This window comes from Marmota monax, unplaced genomic scaffold (genome assembly GCF_021218885.2).
Source record: "Marmota monax isolate L192 unplaced genomic scaffold, Marmota_monax_Labrador192_F-V1.1 WCK01_AAM20220418_F8-fsc00074, whole genome shotgun sequence".
Classification (NCBI taxonomy): Eukaryota; Metazoa; Chordata; class Mammalia; order Rodentia; family Sciuridae; genus Marmota; species Marmota monax.
Genome location: NW_026694232.1, coordinates 3,991,927 through 4,010,756, shown reverse-complemented (window position 1 = coordinate 4,010,756; position 18,830 = coordinate 3,991,927). Strand labels below are relative to the sequence as shown.

Genomic DNA, 18,830 nt, shown 5'->3' with positions numbered 1-18,830 from the left:
GATGATTTAGAAGAAAAAAAATTTCCTATGGGTGAAAAGAGCCCTTCAAGGGGAAATATAAAGGCCAAGGATCAAACTCAACCTGCACTGAAATTTTGTGTAGGGCAGTTCTCAGATCTAATGGTGAAAAGATGCAGTGTTTTCAATAGGTCACTGGCTCTTTAAATTGCAGTCCTGAAACCTCAACCACTGAATTAGGTTATGGATCTGTGGGTGCAGCACAGTGAAATGTTTAATCAGAAAACAGAAGACTTTCTGGAACAAATAAGCCAAATGAATGCCTAGAAGTGGAAATGTTAACTAGCGACATAAGATCAGAGTACAGCTGTGCCTAAATGTACCAGGCTTCTGGCCCAGTGAGCAAAGTCTGTGAAAGATTAAAAAGAGAGAGAGAGAGAGAGAGAGAACGAACTATATTGCTTTTCCTAAATTCAAAGAGTAAACTTTTGCCACATAAATTCAGATTTTCTGGAATGAGACATGAGAAATGAAGAAAGCAAACTTGGATGATTTTAAGGTAAATATTTCCCAGGTAATTGTGTTGAGAGGTGTCTGTTTCTCCTTCTTCTGGCAGAGAGACAAGCAGCCTGTAACATCTTTCCAGAGAAATACCTCGGATTTGTTTCAGTGACCTTACAGTCTGGGTATGATGGCACCGGCACACACAAGAGTTTATTGGTTAATAATGAATGAATCACATTTTATTTGTATGTTTTAGGACAATTTATAAGCTCTTGTGGTTGATTCAGGCTGTAAGACACCACCTAACAAAATATGGTTTCAGTATCTGCATGGGCTGCTCTTCCTTCTAGGTGGAAGCAGGGTTCCAAAAAGCAGGCGAGGTATGACTGCCGGCCAAACTCATAACCCCAATTACCCAGCACTTCGACCAAGGCCTCCAAGGATCAGGCATCGCTTCTGGTCGCTTTGGTATGCTTGGATAGAAGACAAATCAATTTCAACAGTCTGTGATTGACATTATTATTATTATGATGATGATGATGATGATGATGATGATGATGAACCATAACATCCTGAGACATTTATCAGGCATATAATGTTTCGAGTATTTTTCTCTTTATATTCTTTAACAAAGATACTATTATTTCACCCATTTTATATTTGAGGTTTAGGCCGTTTTTTTTTTGTTTGTTTCATTTTGTTTTTTAATTTGCCCAGAATTAGACATCTGGTATAACAGAGCTGGGGCCTTCAGTAGAGACTCTGGAATACCTTTGTTAAAAACGTGAAATACTCCCTCTATATATGATGTGTCAAAGTGCATTCTGCTGTCATGTATAACTAGTTAGAACAAATTAAAAAAAATCTGTGAAACTATACTTTAGTCGTTCTTAATTGAATTAAGCAGGAAAGATTTACCAAGCTAAATAATCAGCAAATGGTTCCAAACTGTATGCAATCAAATGCTGAATAGTGAAAAGCAGATTCTGAAGACCTAGAGAGGGTCAGCAGAAAGGAAACCCAGTGGGAAAGGCCCAGGGAAGGCTTGCAGGAGAAGATGCAGTGTGAGGCAGTCTTTGAAGTGACCTTCACTGTGCAGAGAGAGCAACGAAAGCAAAGACAGCAGGCTGGAAGAGATTTGGAGGTATGGGGGCCAATGAAGGGGCCAGCCTGAGCAGAAAAGAAATAGTTGTCCCCTTTCAGGTTTATTCCTCCAGGTTTCAAGTTCACAAGGAACTCAAAAAGACATACAGATCAACCCAGGTACTATGCAATGGCACACCCGACAGGCAATGGGGCTGGAAGCTGCCCTTGAACTACCATGAAGAAAGCATGCTCTGTAATCCTGTAATCAACATAACACAGACTGAGTACCCACCACGTGTGCTACTAATGCTAAATGTCGGGAATAGAAGGGAGAAGCAGATGCAATTCTGGTCCCCAGGGCACTTAGAACTGCATAAGCACATAAGTGTTCATGGGACCAGTGAGTCTGGGGACGAGTATGACAATAAGGACAAACTTAAGTATAAAGGAACAAAGGAAGGAGTATTCCATCTCTCTCGAGGCAGAAAGTCTTTTCAATAGTAACACTTGATGTGGGCCTTGCAGGAGGAGCAAATCATGAAGCTGGAGAAAGGAATGGAGTTGCAGACAGAAGAGGTGGCAGGAGAAATTGCCTGTAAGGAAACCCACATGTGCTTGTAAGGAAAGCAGCCCAGCAGAGCTGGATGGAGAAAACACCCAAGGTGCCTGAGGTGAGGTGGCAGAGCCAGCTGGAGTAGTGTCAGGAGACACTTGGGGTGAGGAATAAGACAAGAAGGAATTTGAACACAGTGGGGAGCCACAGAAGAACTTGATCATAACAATGAGATTATTTGACCTCTGATATAAGATGAAAATCTGGCAATGGTAAAGGATGTATGCCTAAGGGGTGAACTAAAAGGCTCCTTTGATATTCAAAGATGAAGATGATATCATCAAGGGAGCCTGAATTCAAGTGATGGTAATGGACAGGAAAAGGATTCCCAAGGCATGAAAGATGATCAGGCACACTTAGTATCTAAAAGATAATGATGACTTCCGATTTTAGTGACTTTGGGATAATGGTGTCACGAAACAGGACAGGGACAAGACCAAAAGCAATCAGGAATAAGTGCTACTTAGACTAGAAAAATACTCCTAATGCTGAACACATGCTGGTACAGTCTCAAACAAAACTGGGTGATGCTATTTTCTTTAATGACTGTGTAGTCTGCCGTGGCAGGTGGCCCAGAGGAGTGATAACAGGGACAGAGGACCCCCCCTCCCCAGGTCACTGGTTCAAAGTCATAGTTCTCAAGTGTCTGAAACTTGTTCTCCTATCTGACAGCTGTTCAATGGCTCATGTGAGAGGAATTAGAGGTCTTAGTTGAGGTCCTAGCAAAACAGGTGCTCCTCTTTATAACTGACACCTTTGTTGATGGAGGAGCGATTTTTTTTTCAAGAAATAAGGCAGTTCTAGTCCTTAGGTTGCCTGTTGAGGCATTTTTGGACTAACCAGAGTCATTTTTTTTCCCAAGAGCATTCAACCGTGGCACAGCTGATTTGTTTGAAATGTTTAAGATTTTTAAAAATCAAGAATAGGCGTTGACTGAGAGTGCTAAAGCAACCATTTAATAGAGCTTTTCTGCTTCCATCTGTCCTTTACTCTTTTGAGGTCACTTCCCTAAAGAGATTTGTCACATAACAGGTCTCTATTCCTTTCTCTATTCCTTTTCATTTCCTTGTCAACATCTGGATCTAAAGAAAGCATTCAGCCTGAAATAGTGGATCTCCCTCCCTTTGGAAAATAACACTATATGTTTTTGACACTATAGGTTTTTCAAATATATATAATACATATATATAGTACATATATATGTATACATATATTTAATACATACATATATAATTTATATATATATATATAATTTTAAAAAATATTTTATTCCCTTCAAACTAGAATTCCAAGTGGGAGGATATTTGTCCTGAACATTAGGTAGGACACACAGGTCGTTCCCAAAGACCTCCACAGCAGAGGAGACCTTGTGCTCCACAACCATGTTTGCTTACCCTGCACCAGTGTGTGGACTGGCCTGTGGCAAACCACTGTAAAAGAACGAAGTCACATAAGAATTGTGCTTGAGTCTGTACATTCCTTGGTGTCAACTAAAGCCACAGGAACTTTGGCAGTATTTTCAAGTTACACCCATTCCCCCATTGCAATGCAGGTCTGTGAACTAAAGTCTCAGCTCTGCCAAAAACCACAGTGATTATCAACAGTATAAGTAATCAAGTAAAAGCATTTTTTTTTCCACAGCCCACTGGCCAGATTGTCATGAAAGCAAAAAGTAGCAGCAAAAATTGATTGCTGTCTGCAAAGATAATTTCTATCTGAATTCTATTATTGTATTGCATCGGTGATACATAATGTGTGCCCTGCATCTTTGCCATAAACATTTTAGGTTTAATTTAGAAATCTCTGAGTCATTAGAAAAGTTCTTTCTCATGATAATGAAGAGGGCACTGTGAACTCAGCACTGAAAAGGGAAAGGAAAAAACAGGCAAGATACCCACGTGAGAAGTAGAAAAAATGACCAGTGGGCCAAATAATAGGAAGAAATTCAAAATATACATAGCTGCTTTCTATTGAATAATTAATACATGCCTCGCTGTTTTTCATTATAAAGCAGCTTGAGTATTTTCAATGTTCCAATAAAATGTGCTCTGGTTGTTGATTTGTTGTTGTCGTTTTGAATGCTTCATTTCTGGGAGGAAAATGAGACTCGGATTCGAGAAAACAAGACCTAATAGATCGACTCAACTAAACCTGCCTGCCCCTCACAGACAATCCATGCTGCTTGGTCAATAATCACTAGCATTGGTATTCAATAGCTGGCAGGCAAGACGTTTTTAGGACAACTCTTCAACCCTATACCACTGGAAAATCTTATCTAAATTGAATTTTTCATTATTCAACGATTAATTTAAAAGCCAAAAAGATGGCTGGTGAAAAGCATCAGACCCTACTGGAAATTAATGGAGTGCAAATATAATAAACTTGAGCCTTAGGCCTCCTTCAAGATTAGTAGGCGTGAATCAGTGGTTTGAAACCTGGTTGCATATTAGAGTGACCCAAGGGGCTTTTTTAAAGTACTGATGTTGAGCAAGCCCCTCCAGGGACCATTTAGTAAAATATCAGGAGCAGGTAGGGCCAAGCATCAGTCTGGCTAAGCCTGTCTCTCCCTCCAGGTGATTTTGATATACACCCTGTTTTTGAGAATCGCCCTTTCACATTCTGGCCTGCCTGTGAGGAAAGATAATTTTGTATTTGCCTACAAATACTCCCAACTGTTTCTGCTAAGAGCAAGTGATGCATAAACTTGGATGTGCACGGGAGATGACTGGAGTATTTTAAAACTGATACCTGGGTCTTACTCCTCTAGAATTCTGAGTTTTCAGTGACTGGACAATCACCTCCAGGTGGTTCCAAAGTGTGAACGAGTTTGAGAACCACTGCTCTATGAAATTGATGAGGACTTCACTTGCTCACTCACCTCAAAGCCTGAAAAGTCTGTGATGAGTATAACCAACCCTCTCTATCTGTGGGTTCCACATCCTCAGAATAAACCAACCTTGGATCACCTACATGCAAAAATTACACCTGTACTAAACATGTGCTGGCTTTTTGAAAATCATTATTCTCTTAAAAAATAAATTATAACAACTATTGACAAAGCATTTACATTGTTGTATAGGTAATCTAGAGATGATTTAAAGCATATAGAAAGATGTGCTTGATTATATGCAAATACTGAGCATCTTCACAGGGAGTTCTGGACCCAATCCCCCTCAGGCACCAAGGGACAACTGTATTTACAGGTTAGCACTCAATGTAACCAATAAATAGCCTGCTAAAATAAAAGAAATTCCTCCTCTTTTCAGAACTATCAGATGCTCAAGTCTAGACTGCACAAATAACCACATAAATGAGTGTTTATTTTGAGTAATAAGACAGAGTTGTATCCATAGAAACAACTGACTAATAATTATAACAGCTAATTAGGTAAGTGATTTCCAAAATCTATTTTAATGATAACTAATGCAATGAACTTCAAACTTCTTATTCAGTGACATATTTTCCATACTTCTCTTAGCAGTTTGTCAAGGCCTGGCAGTAGGTCAACCAAAAGCCAAAATTTTCAGCCCCAGCCATGTTGATTTATCCCTCAGAACTACTCAGTGAGAATTAAAGTAGCATTCAACAATAAGCTTGGGTTTGGGGGTCAAATAGACCATAATCAGAGTCTCCTTTTCTCCGTTCAGAAGCAACCAGCCTCAGGAGTGGGTCTGAAGCTCCCCGCCCATTTTCTCATCAGCAAGATGAAGCAGTGTCGTCTACTCCACAGCGTTGTTATGAGGACTGGAGATAAATAACTTCCCTATTAGAATGCTTTGCACATAGCTATTACTAGAAAAATTATTGTAACTACTATTTAACTTATTGCCCCTAATTGGGGGCTGTTCAGGATTAACATAGTACCAGAATTTAATCACTCTGGAGAGGATGCCAGGTATAAAGATCAAATCATTCTGCCTTTCTGCCATCTCATCTGTGTCTGGCAATAACTTGGCCTAACCACTCTATTCTGCCCTATTTTCCAGCTCATTTTGAGGGTTTTTGTTTTGTTTTGTTTTGTTGACAATGAACACAATATTTGGTGGTTTCTCTGGTGTTATTGCCCTTCTAGGCCATACTGGTTTCCTTCAATTATTCTCTGGGGCAAGGATGACTAGATAATCCTTGATATTCTCTCATTCCTCTCCCATTTCTGCTTCCATGTAATTACCAAATCCATCTCTCACAAGCACGTTACTGAAGCTTAATAAAAACAGAGAACTTTGCCATCATCAATGGTATTTGCTCAGCTAAGCAAACAAGCCTGTTTGATAAGCCCAGAACCTTCTGTCCCTTTTCCCTCCTTGCCAGAGTCCCAGTGTCCTAGAGTTTGGACTAGCCCAAAATTCATTGCTCAGATCCCCTGGTCTTCCATAGAACTTCATCACAGTAACTAACTTCAGCAGAACAATTCTGACAATGTACTTTTGCACACTCAAAATGGATCTCAACCGGTGCTAGAAGAGAGGTATGGTTATACACGAGTAAACAGAGGCCCAAAGAATAGGTGACCTTCCTGCAAGTACACAGCTGGAGGAAAACTAAGGCCTGCGGATGCCCAGTTTGGTTTTTCTGACATCTGTACATAGCACTAAAGTGAAAGTGTCCTCCAATTTCAGCCCAGGGAAGAGTGATATTAATTTTTCCCTGAGAGACTTTCTACTGGATGAATGTCTTATGGCCAAATGCATGACTGACAGCATTCAGCAGTCTAGCCAGGTCCCACACTAGAAAGAAAAATCAAATGGTCTTAAGAGGTTCCCAGATCTCCAGAACACTGACACTGCAAATTATGTTACAGAGGAGTTCTGTGAACTGCTCCCGGAAAAGCCCACTCCACTTCTATTGTCTCTACAAGCCTGAGGCACTTGATCCATAAGCTGGGGAGCCCTCTGCAGTACTGGAGGAGGAGACCGTCTCCCAGTGAGCAACCATTTGCCTTAGGATAGCTACATCAAAAAGATATTTCAAGCCAGTCAGATTTTACCAAAGGCAAAAAGAGCACTAGAGAATAGCAACTGGTTAGTAGCTTGTTAGTTCTACCACTGTAAAGGAGATACTACAGGGGGGAAAAAAAGGAAAATACATGAACATTCTACAGAAGTTATGAACACAACAGTAAGAGCATCCAAAGTATCCCTTGTTCATGGAGACTATGGAGTCAGAGAAGAATCTCAGCATTGGAACAAAGCAGTATGAATAGAGTATTGACATCTTGTCATCCTTAAAAAACATTAGGGAAATTCCTTCCCCAATGCAGGAATTGCTATAACAATATTCCTACTAAGAGATAGCACAGTCAAAAAGACCCCTCTTGGCCCAGCCGGAAGAAGGCAGCCTAGTAGAGTTTCCCAAAATGCAATACACATCCTCAAGAGTAGCAAGTATTTTTGAAAACTTAAGAACTGAATCTCTTTTTAAATTACTCAGGTTTAAAAAAAATCACACATTAGAAAAAAAGCATAACTAGCACCATAAGCTCATGTCCATTATCACTTAGGATGAAGACAATGTATTTAAATGGGAAAAAAACAAGTTAGCTAAAGGAAAATTTTTGAACAAATGGACCTGGCCTTGGATACAACAGTGAAGTTGGTACCAAAACAACTAAATTTTGGGAAATATTAGCTACTGGTTAAAGATGTCACCCATGGACTTTGGATTTAGATTTCAGTTAGAATCCTGAATCTACTCCCCTGTCACTGCATGAGATTTAAGTCACTTATAAGTGAGGAGGATTACAGTGTCAACCTCAAAGGATAATAGCAAAGATTCAGTTAAATGAGATACTGTAGGTAAAGGGGCTGGCATAAGTGATAAGTAGCCATTATTAAACCCTCCTGGATTTAATAGATGAAACAAACCCTATTATGTAAACTTAGTTTATACCACTTAGAAACGCACAGGATCAGACACCAGTCTAGAGAGATCAGTTCAGCCTGTAGTGGGCTTGTTATCCTGCCACAGCCCCAGGACCATCACCAACTTCCCCAGGGTTGCAGCTGCTCACAGCTATCCTGAAGTTTGCCAGTTGGTGGGCACCATGACTGTCACATCGAGGTGCTAATGCACTCCAGATGTGGGTGCCGAGACTCAGCAAGCTTGTCTTCTTGAACAGCATAGGGACCTCTCAACATACTTGTATTCTGAGCACACAGCTGACAGCTCTGTTCCGTTAGTAGGCCAGCAGGGACAGCCTGCATCTTGACCACAGTGGGGAACACAAGAAGTCTCAATGGGGGCTGTCATGGGCTGTCTTGTCTTACCTTTCACATACTGCATTCCTGGGAGGATTCCTTCAACAACCTGCACTGGCAGAGAACTAGGTGAATTGAAGCAGCCTTTATTCCCTGCAAGAAAGTTTCTTCGCAGGACCATGGAGCGCAGGGTTGCCTTCCACTCAGAAGGCTTAGCTTTAAGGCTGGTTATTTCTGAGAGATGAAACCAAGAGCACCCAGTCTCACCAAGAGGATTCAGGGGACATGCTTATTATCATTCTTCTTAGCACAAACATCACATGTACACAATTTTAAAGATTTAAAAGATAGAAAAAAAATGTATATAAAAAAAAATTCCCAAATGTCACAACCCAACAAAAAGTGTTAACATTTGACATTTCCTTCTGATATTTTCCTATGAAATCTTTTTTCATAGTGGTAATTATGCTATTTACATGTATGCCTATTATATTAGATTTTCCGCATATCATTGGGGTTTCAAAATATTTTTTATAATGATGAGATCATCGCATCGTATAGCTATACCATAATGTGCTTAACGAATGCCCTATTATGGGATATTTAAATTTTCATGTTTTTATTATCATAAACAATTCTATATTAATATCTTTGCGAATGTATCTTTGCTCATACTTCAAATTATTAGCTCAGGGGAATTTCTTGATGTAGAATCATTGAGTTTAGCCGTATAAATATTTTTGGTTTCTTGATATATACTGTTTAATTGCTTCCCAGAAAGAATATATCACTTCACAGTCCTACGACAGGCCTATGAAATTGCCATCTCACCAAATTTTTGCCAGTGGATTTATTCTTTTTTAATTCTTTGCTAATTTAACAGAAATAAAATATTTCCTTTTGCTCAGCATTTCTTTATTGTTTTCAGTTTTATATGCCTGTAGCCATTTGTTGTTTTCCTCTTCTGTGAACATTCTGACCATGACCTTGGTCCTTTTTATTTATTTATTTATTTATTTGTTTTTTGCTAAAATCTGTAATTAAAAGTATTCTTATTTTATTTCCACTTGAGTTCATCCTAGCTAATTTTTCTCCTACTATTAGACTAAAATATTACATTCCCTTTTGTGTCAGGGTAAAAAATGGCCCCTCTGTCATTTTATTCCTGTGTAATTGGGATATAAAAACTTTTCTTTATGGGTGCAACCTGACACTTCCACCTGTTTAGGAAAATATATAATGGGTTGTGCTTACTTTAAACTGCCTTGTGTTTATTATGGTTTGGGAATGTTTTACTTCATGCATGTTAATTTGATAAACTCGATATAGTTTTGGGTTAAAGTACAAGATTATGCCTTTGATGGGGATATTAAAGCAAGAAAATATGCTCAGTTGATTTACTTTCAAAGATTACATCTCTACATTAATTTTGGACATTAAGTATGCCTCAGATGACCCAGAGTAAGATATGTTCAACTTGACACAGGTCTAATTTTAAAAAAATCACAATATATACAAAAGAAACATGTACATACTGGTGGTCCAGATAAATATCTCCTCCAAAGAACCTTCTCAGAATTCCTCAGGCCTTCTCCTCATTATACCCACAATTTTTGTTTTCTGATGATGTTACCCGCTAACCTTTACCCTGAATTGGTGATATATGTATATGTCTCTCTTCCTGTGAAGGTCAATCATTGCTGAGGGGGCAGGAATAGCGTTTTGTTCATCTGTATATGTTTGTGACCCCAAAGAGTTGAATTGAACTGAATTTGGGGAATTTGAGAAGGGGACTATCTGAAATAGTGAAACCTATAACAGCTTCAGAATCAGGTTGAATCCATTTGGAATCCACCTCTGACATTTAGCAGCTGAGACCCCAAGCAATTTAACTTAGCCTCCTGAGGGATCTTTGTCATCTACTGTGGGAATAAGAATGCCTACCACCGCAGATCCTCTAGGTTGGCTAACCCAACACTTGTTTCTAATCCACTTCGCACTTGCCTTCCCCAACTATGGAGACTGGAAAGCAAATCCTCAGTTTCTCAAATTTATTCCACTTGGAAAATTTGTGGGTCACAGCTCCTGATAATAAGATAAAAACAGAAACACCTGAGTGATTGATGCTCTGTATGTAAAGTGGCTCACACACTCTAGATAACGTGAAATGTCAACATGATGTTTGGAGGTATAGTATCCACTTTGCAGCCTTGGGGATACTGAGTGGTATCATTGAGTGAATTTGACAATTGCCTCCCTCTGGGCTTCTTTTCATCTGGGAGAATTATCCATACCTCTTGAAGCCACTGTTAGTAGAATATCCTATTACCCCAAAACACATTCCTGCAATACCTCTATCTCATAGAATCACTGTCAATAATAAATGCAAGTCACTTGTGTTAAGTGTTTAGTACAGAACTTAATGTGTCATAGACAATCAATGAGTGATAACTTTTAATAGCACTAGATAGGGAGGGGCTTGCTGACAAAAGGCAAGTACTTTTGGAGCGCACTGTGAACATTTGGAATAAGACACTGGAGCAAGCAGCAGGGAACAAAAAGAAAGGATTCCCTAGGCCTCAGAAAGGATAGAAATATGTCCTAAGGGCAACAGACCCAGAGCCCATCAAGAGTGAGAATAAGACAGGATGGTGCATAATGGTCTCCTATTCCCTGGACACCTAAAAATGGAACCCCTTCCACCTTCCATTCCCTCTCCCTATCCTACCTGACATGGTTGGATGGGCTTGGGAATCTGGGCCTGATCCAGATACTTCATAAGAACATAGGATGTCTTATGTAAACTGTTCCCAAGCTAGGTTCCTCTTACTAGTTAATCCACTCTTACCTTAGTGTAGCAATCTCTGATATCATTGTCTTGTGACCCCCGCCCCGCACCTCCTAAAAGCACCTCCTAAAAACCACCTCCCGTGGGGCAGCATCCACAATGTAGCCCCTGCTGCTAAAGACTTTTCTCTACTTCTTCCAGATATCTGCTTTCAATGCTGTCATTGATAAACACTTCAGGGCCTTCCAGAGCTTTGGGGATCTTGGCTAATAAGAACATATGTCTGACCTATCTTCCTCTCCTCTGTCTACCTACTTTCTGAGTTTTCATGTCTTTAGCATTTCCCAGATGTGAAATCTGGGATGCTATTTCTCTGAAATAGTTATAAGTATCTCATAGAGCTAAATCATCTCATGGTCAAATAAGTCAGAAAAGCATTAGGTTAAACAAAGTTTAGCAGATTTCTTGCCTACATGACCTGTCAGTTTCTATACTATTTCTGCATACATGTGAATATATATATATATAGCACCGTGCTTCCCACACTTGTTTGCAAATCTCTCTTGGTCTAGGAATATCTCAAGGGCTAGTGTTCTGAGAGAGATGCTTTGAAAAACCCTGTCTTAGAAAAACAGTCTTCTGATTTCCCAGAAATTGGCTACACCCTCTTCCTGTCCCTAAACATTCTCTTCACCCTACAGATCTTCCCCATATCCCAGTCAGAGATGGGGGGCTCTCATTCTCCTTTTCTACTCACCACTCCCTCCCCACCCAGCCTCAAACCCAGTGTCCAGCTCCACTGGCCTCTGGCTCTCCCTAACCACACTGCCCTCCTCCCACCTCCAGGCCTTAGCTCAAGCTATGCTCCCTGCCCAGAGCCCTTCTGCTGCTCCTCCACTGGGGGAGGCTCCTATTGGCATTTCAAGCCCTAACTTGAATAGCGTATCCACTGTGAAATTTTCTCCAATTATTCATAGCCGAGTTAATTACTCCAACCTCTCCTCTGTGTTCCAAAGAACTTTGCAATCACGCTATTGCAGCATTTATCACATTGGTTACAGTTGCAGCCTCACCTTCCTTTCTCACTGAGCAGACTATTAATTCCTCTAGTAGGGTTTGTCCATAAATCTGCTGCATGTAATCTGCAGATCTTGAGTAAGTGTAGGTTTTATGAATGAACAAAAGGCTCTCTCAAAGTCCATAGGGACCTATCTCTCTATATCTTTATCAAAGGCATTATGGATTAAGGTCAGGTTATAACTGCAACCACCAAGACCCTACTCTCACCAAGGTACAAGCCCAGAGAACAAGATCAGGTTGCCAGGTAGCTTTCTGTAGCCCCCAATTACATTTTTTTTGACTAAAGGGGGAAAATAAATAAATTTTATATTTACTGGGTAACTAAAATAGAAGCAGTTCTAGTTTTGATATAAAACTTTAACATCAACAGTCTCAATATTTTTAGTACAACATACGCAGTAGGGGTTATCCTGGCTGTGGTCATTCCCTATGGGCTGGCTTCCAGAAAGGGAGCAGGCCTCCTGCACACAATCATGGAAATGAGCCTCTGCCAAGTACATGAGGCAGTCAATTCCAGCCAACTGCAAGGTTGGACCCCAGCCTCATCCATACCAGTTATGCAGGGGAGGAGCAAAAGCCTTCCCAAACTTGAACACCATGATAGAGTGTTCAAGTCATCAGCTTACCATATCATACCAACCACAATCTCACAGCTTGGATCCCAGCCCCTTAATCCTGCCAAGGAAGTCATTAAGGCTTCTCAATCAGAAACACTCTGCTGGCATGGTAGGGATGGAGGCCAAGTTATGCCAAGTCAGATCCTTTTGATGTCAAATCCCAACCTTTGATCATGCCAGAAGAGAGGCTGCTACTTCCTATTCATGTGGCTTAAAAGCCCCCACAGTCCCAGAATCTGGTTCCCCTCACAGAAATGGATTCCCAACTCTTATAGATGGAAGCATCTGCCCTGGAACTCCATGGGTAAGAGGTTCGAACACCTGCTCCAGCACCTGGCAACCATCTGGACATTTGACCTTGCATACCCAACAAAATATTCTATTTATTGTGTGTCTACTAAGTCTACTAAGGAGAAAAATTGGGTTTAGCTGACTGGCTGGCCACCTTTTAGCTTTGGTGAGAGAAGCACCTAGAACACTGAGGAACTAGCAGCCTCCCCTCCCCCAATGAATGAGCGTGGTGGGTCCCTAGGAGTCAGGAACATCATGCAGGTCAAGGCCAACTTCTTCCCACTAGCTTCATTAACACCCACAATTACCAGGGTGAGTACAGCCCAGTGGGCAGAGCTGGCTGCCTTAGACCCGAGAAACCAATGAACAAAGAAAACATCTGGAGACAAAATAGGGAAGGACTCGAATCATTGTGGCAAACATACTGGACTTAGACTTTCTACTCCTCCTGTCACATAGAGGGATTTGAGATTTTGCATTTTCAGTCACTCTGGTGATTATTTTTACCTCGAACTATGAGCTTGGACATTCTCAGTGTCAGGAATTTTGACTCCTAAATAATATGATAATGTTGAGAAAATGCATGTAGCAAAATAATATTAATTATTATTATTTATTCAATATCTACATTCTAGGTACTACTCTTTAACAACACTAAATGCTAAATGTTACTTATTTAATTCAAACTAGCACTTTCCCATTCTATGAATTTGGGAAACCAAAACTCAGGAAAATTTAGTGACTAATTTAAAGTTTAAACAATAGTCAGGCATGGTGGCGGGTGCAAACCTGGAATCCCGGCATCTCAGCAGTCTGAGGCAGGAGGCTCACAAGTTCAAAGCCAGCCTCAGGAATTAAACAAGGCCATAAGCAACTTAGTGAGACCCTATCTCAAATAAAAAAATAAAAAGGGCTTAGCACCTTTTTATTTTTTTTAGCACCCTGAGGCTCAATCCCCAGTACCAAAAATAAAAATAAATAAATAAAATTTTTAAAAGATTAAAAACAGCAGGGAATTAAAATTGATTAAAACACACCTATCTAAATCCAAAATCCTCGAGTCTCCCTAAAATTGTAGGTGCACAATTTTATTACAATTACAATTGTATTAAAAGAATCATGACCAACTCAACTTAAGGAATATGAGGTTGGGGAAATGGGCAAGCCCCAAAATAAAAACACCAGAAGCAAAACACAAACTTAATCGTTTTCTAGTTGACTTTCCACGTTAGAGAATATTGTATGTCATTTCCATTGTATCACATTGACATACATCTATGAACCAAATTGCTTACTTAAGTGTCTTTTTCAGGATGAAATTTTAATCAATGTTATCTTTATTTTGTTGTTGTTGTTGTTTTTCCAGTTGAAATCCTACCCTTGCTTTGATGGAAATGGATGGTGCACATTTAAGTATAAACAGCAGAAATGAAGACAGGGAAAGATGAAGGGCAACAGCAAAGTCAACTGGGAGTCTAAACATGGGAAAAACTGTCTTCATGAAGATGTGAAATATATAATTAGAAATGAATGAAAACTTCTCATTCAAGCTATATAGATAGATAGATAGATAGATAGATATCTGTTATATTAGATGAAGACACCAAAAACATGCATTGGAGAAAAGATAGCCTCTTCAACAAATGGTGCTGGCAAAACTGGAAATCCATATGAAACAAAATGAAATTAAACCCCTATCTCTCACCATGCACAAAACTCAACTCAAAGTGGATCAAGGACCTAGGAATTAAACCAGAGACACTGTGCCTATTAGAAGAAAAAGTAGGCCCTAATCTTCATCATGTGGGATTAGGCCCCAACTTCCTTAATAAGACTCCTATAATACAAGAATTAAAATCAAGAATCAATAAATGATATGGATTCAAACCAAAAAGCTTCTTCTCAGCAAAAGAAACAATCAGTGAGGTGAATAGAGAGCCTTTGGAGAAAATTTTAACCACTCCCACATCAGATAAAGAAATAATCTCTAGGGTATATAAAGAACTCAAAAAGCTAAACACCAAAAAACCAAATCGCTCAATCAATAAATGAGCCAAGGAACTGAACAGACACCTTTTAGAAGATGATATATAATCAATCAACAAATATATGAAAAAATGTTCAACATATCTTAGCAATTAGAGAAATGCAAATCAAAACTACTCTAAGATTTCATCTCACTCCTGTCAGAATGGCAGCTATTAAGAATACAAACAACAATAAGTGTTGGCAAGGATGTGGGGAAAAAGGTACACTCATACATTGCTGGTGGGACTGCAAATTGGTGCAGCCAATATGGAAAGCAGTATGGAGAATCCTTGGAAAACTGGGAATGGAACCACCATTTGACCCAGCTATCCCACTCCTCAGTCTATACCAAAATGACTTAAAAACAGCATACTACAGGGACACAGCCACATGAATGTTTATAGCAGCACAATTCACAATAGCTAAACTGTGGAACCAACCTAGATGCCCTTTAGTAGATTAGTGGATAAAGAAAAATGTGGTACATATATACAATGGAATATTACTCAGCAATAAAAGAGAATAAAATCATGGCATTAGCAGGAAAAATGGATGGAGTTGGAGAATATATAGCTAAGTGAAGATACCCAATTCAAAAAAAAAATGCCAAATTTTTTCTCTAATATAAGGAGGCTGATTCATAGTGGGTTGGGAGGGGGAACATGGGAGGATTAGATGAACTCTAGGGCAAAGGGGTAGGAGGGGAAAGGAGGGGACATGGGGGTGAAAAAAGATGGTGGAATGAGATGGACATAATTACCCTAAGTACATGTATGAAGACATGAATGGTGTGAATATACTTTGATTACAACCAGAGATATGAAAAAATGTGCTCTATATGTGTAATGTGAATTGTAATGCATTCTGCTGTCATATATAACAAATTAAAATAATTTTTTTTTAAAAAATTAGAAACCAAAATAAATAAGTAAATAAAAGATATATCTGTTAATAGCTCACTGTACTTATCCATAAAATATCCTTTTTGCCTTCCTTTTCTCAACTAAGTCTTCATATCCTTTAAGATGTATCATTTAATTGCCAGGTTTCTAGGTTGGGCTAATTCCACTTCCAGCTACAAAACAAAACAAAAGGGTTGGCCACAAAAATGCATAAATTTAGGCCATCTATGTTAAGCCAACTGTACCTCAAAATCCTGCCCAAGAGAAAGTTAATTCTGTATGTTCTCAAACAAAAATTTCCTTTCTGTACTTCATCAAGTAAAAATTCCTAGGTCCTAGAAGCCTCCCAAATGATTCCAGTGTCGTGGTATCATTAGACATCAGCTGAGCAACAGATGTGCAAACCCTTGCCTTAGTTTTGAGTGATTCTAAATATTTCTAACCTCACCATTTCCTAATGTCTCCCTTTCACCGAATTCTGTTGAAATGTTTTTTTAAGATTTGGGGCTTTCTTCTAGAGTTGTATGACCTCATGCAATCGTTTAGCAACCCTGACCCTCGGCTTTTTGTTTGAACTTTCATAAACTCTGCCTCTGTGGTTTCATGGAAGAACACACAGAACTCAAAGCCATGCCAAGACAGCGGGAGCAGGGCTTGTGCTGGGGTGACCCAGGCAACAGCAATCCGGCCTTGGAGTTTCCAAACACGACTCCTACAAATCAAAGAACATTTCATTTCTTGAATTATAAGTCCTCCCAAGATGGTTGGAAATATGGAACTTCAAATGCAAGTCAGTTGTAAAAAGAACAAACTTACTAGTAAGTAAAATTAGCGTGGTAAATAAGATTTAGATTCTATTCTAGATGTTGTGTGAGTTGCACAGTGTACTGGCAACTATGGGTAACACAGGAAGCAGAGGGAATGAAGCACAGGGAAATCTGTCTCAGAGCTGGGGAGCAGGCGAGGCAATAGGCTAGGATCTTTTCTGAAGAATGTTTTGCTGCATCAGTATTAGTTGTTTTGGAGAATGTCCCAGAAGAGTTTCTTCCCATTAGTTCCATTTATTTCCCCAAAGTTACAGAAGAACATCAAAATGCTGGCAATTATTACAAGGCCAAAAATTCTCAAATAACAGATCTTGTTGCCATGTTTAGTCTCTTGAAACATGAATTTCATCATATGAGCCCGGCAAAAGGATTTACAGCACCTCTCTCCTGCTCTGAGATCAACCAGTCCGTTAGAGCTACTGAACATCCTCTCTAGGGCAAAGTCCTTCTACTATTAACAGGGTCATTCATTTTTCGGTCATTCAAAAAATGTTTACTGAGCACCAACCCAAGAGGCAGAAATCATGTTGGGTACTAGAGGGGAGGTACAGATGAAGGAGATCTGGCTTCTGCCCTGAGGAAACTCAAGTTTTCCTGGAGTTGGCAAGTAAGTGAGTAATAACTAGAAACACTATGATAAACCAACACCAAATATATGTTCGCAGAATCCTATGAAGCTCAAGAGAAAATATCACAGAGGAGAAACACAGCAGGTGGGCTTTGAGGGATGAGTAGGCACTCCCCAGAGGAGAAGAGGGTTCTCCAGGCCAAGGGCACAGGATGTGCAGTGTTGATCTAAGTCAAACATAGAAATAATGAGGAAGGCAGACTATCACTATATAAAAATTGGTATTTTGATAGGTCAGTAAAGATTTAGATAAGTTTTAGGATAGTAGAGATGGAGAAGGCAGGATCTGGGATAGTCAAAGAAAGATCATCAGTCTTTGCCACTGCTCTCCCCAGGTGGGAGGGAGAGTAGATTTCAGACAGAGATTGGAGTCAGAAGCTCTACGAAAAAGAAACTAGGTCATAACTAAATAATGCAAGAAATTGCACACACTTTCTCCAGCTCACCCATTAAAGCAAATAATAGCTGATCTTCCTTCCCTGTATGTCCAAGGAAAGTCTCTCTCTTCAAGATCTATTCATCTGGACTTTGGAATATAGAGTCAGGACAGAGATGGGGAAGGTAGGCAAGAGGCTCTTAACCCTGAGATGGAATCCATGAGATGCTTGGAATGGAAGCATAGACAGTCGTGATGCAGAATGAGGCAGAAGTGGATGGGATCCCAAACATTGTGACATTCTAGACACCCAAACAATGAAAGTCAATTTTCTGAAATTTATTTCTGAAGTTATAGATGAATGTGTTTTGTTGTTATTTATTCTCTTTTGCTTTTTATCCAAAACAAGATCTGAGATCTGGACTACCTGCAGTGTAACAAAGGACTTTAATTCAACCTTGTCACCTTCCTTGCATGCAAAACATGAACACGGACATCTGGGGATGGAAACTAAATGATTAACAGAGGAATCCAGCAATCTAAGAGGGTACTTTCCTCACTGTACCTATCCATGCCCTTTCATTCAGTTGCTTGTTCATTCCATGCATATGCTTTGATCACCTGCTATGCTACTGACACACACCCAGCTAAACACCTTTTTTGTCTATATAAATCTTGTCCCTCTTAAGCACTCATCAAGTTTATTGTCTGTGCAGCACCTCTTTTCTCTTCCTAAGGAAATGTCCCCAAGCCCTGGCTACAGGAGGGTGCTGTCACAAGCTGCTGGTCGTGGTATCTCTTGCTAACCCAGCAGCCACTCCATGTGGCAGGCCCTACATCCTGGCCAGGACCATCTGGGGGATTCATTTGGATTTCTCAAACTGGAGCTGGGAGACTGACTTTTTCCCTCTGGTCTTAGGCTTTAAAGATATAAG

General features: G+C 39.8%; 1 long non-coding RNA gene across 2 annotated transcripts; it reads left to right on the top strand.

Annotated features, from left to right (window-relative positions):
• Positions 1-260: 260 nt before the first annotated feature.
• LOC124108422 (uncharacterized) lies at positions 261-15,804 on the top strand. 2 transcript variants are annotated; one of them, XR_006856677.2, is made up of 3 exons: positions 261-517; positions 2,074-2,219; positions 14,501-15,804. It is a non-coding gene; the product is annotated as an uncharacterized LOC124108422 (long non-coding RNA). The 2 variants fall into 2 exon arrangements; XR_006856676.2 differs by lacking the exon at positions 14,501-15,804 and adding an exon at positions 5,809-6,393 and having other exon boundaries at positions 266-517.
• Positions 15,805-18,830: the final 3,026 nt, after the last annotated feature.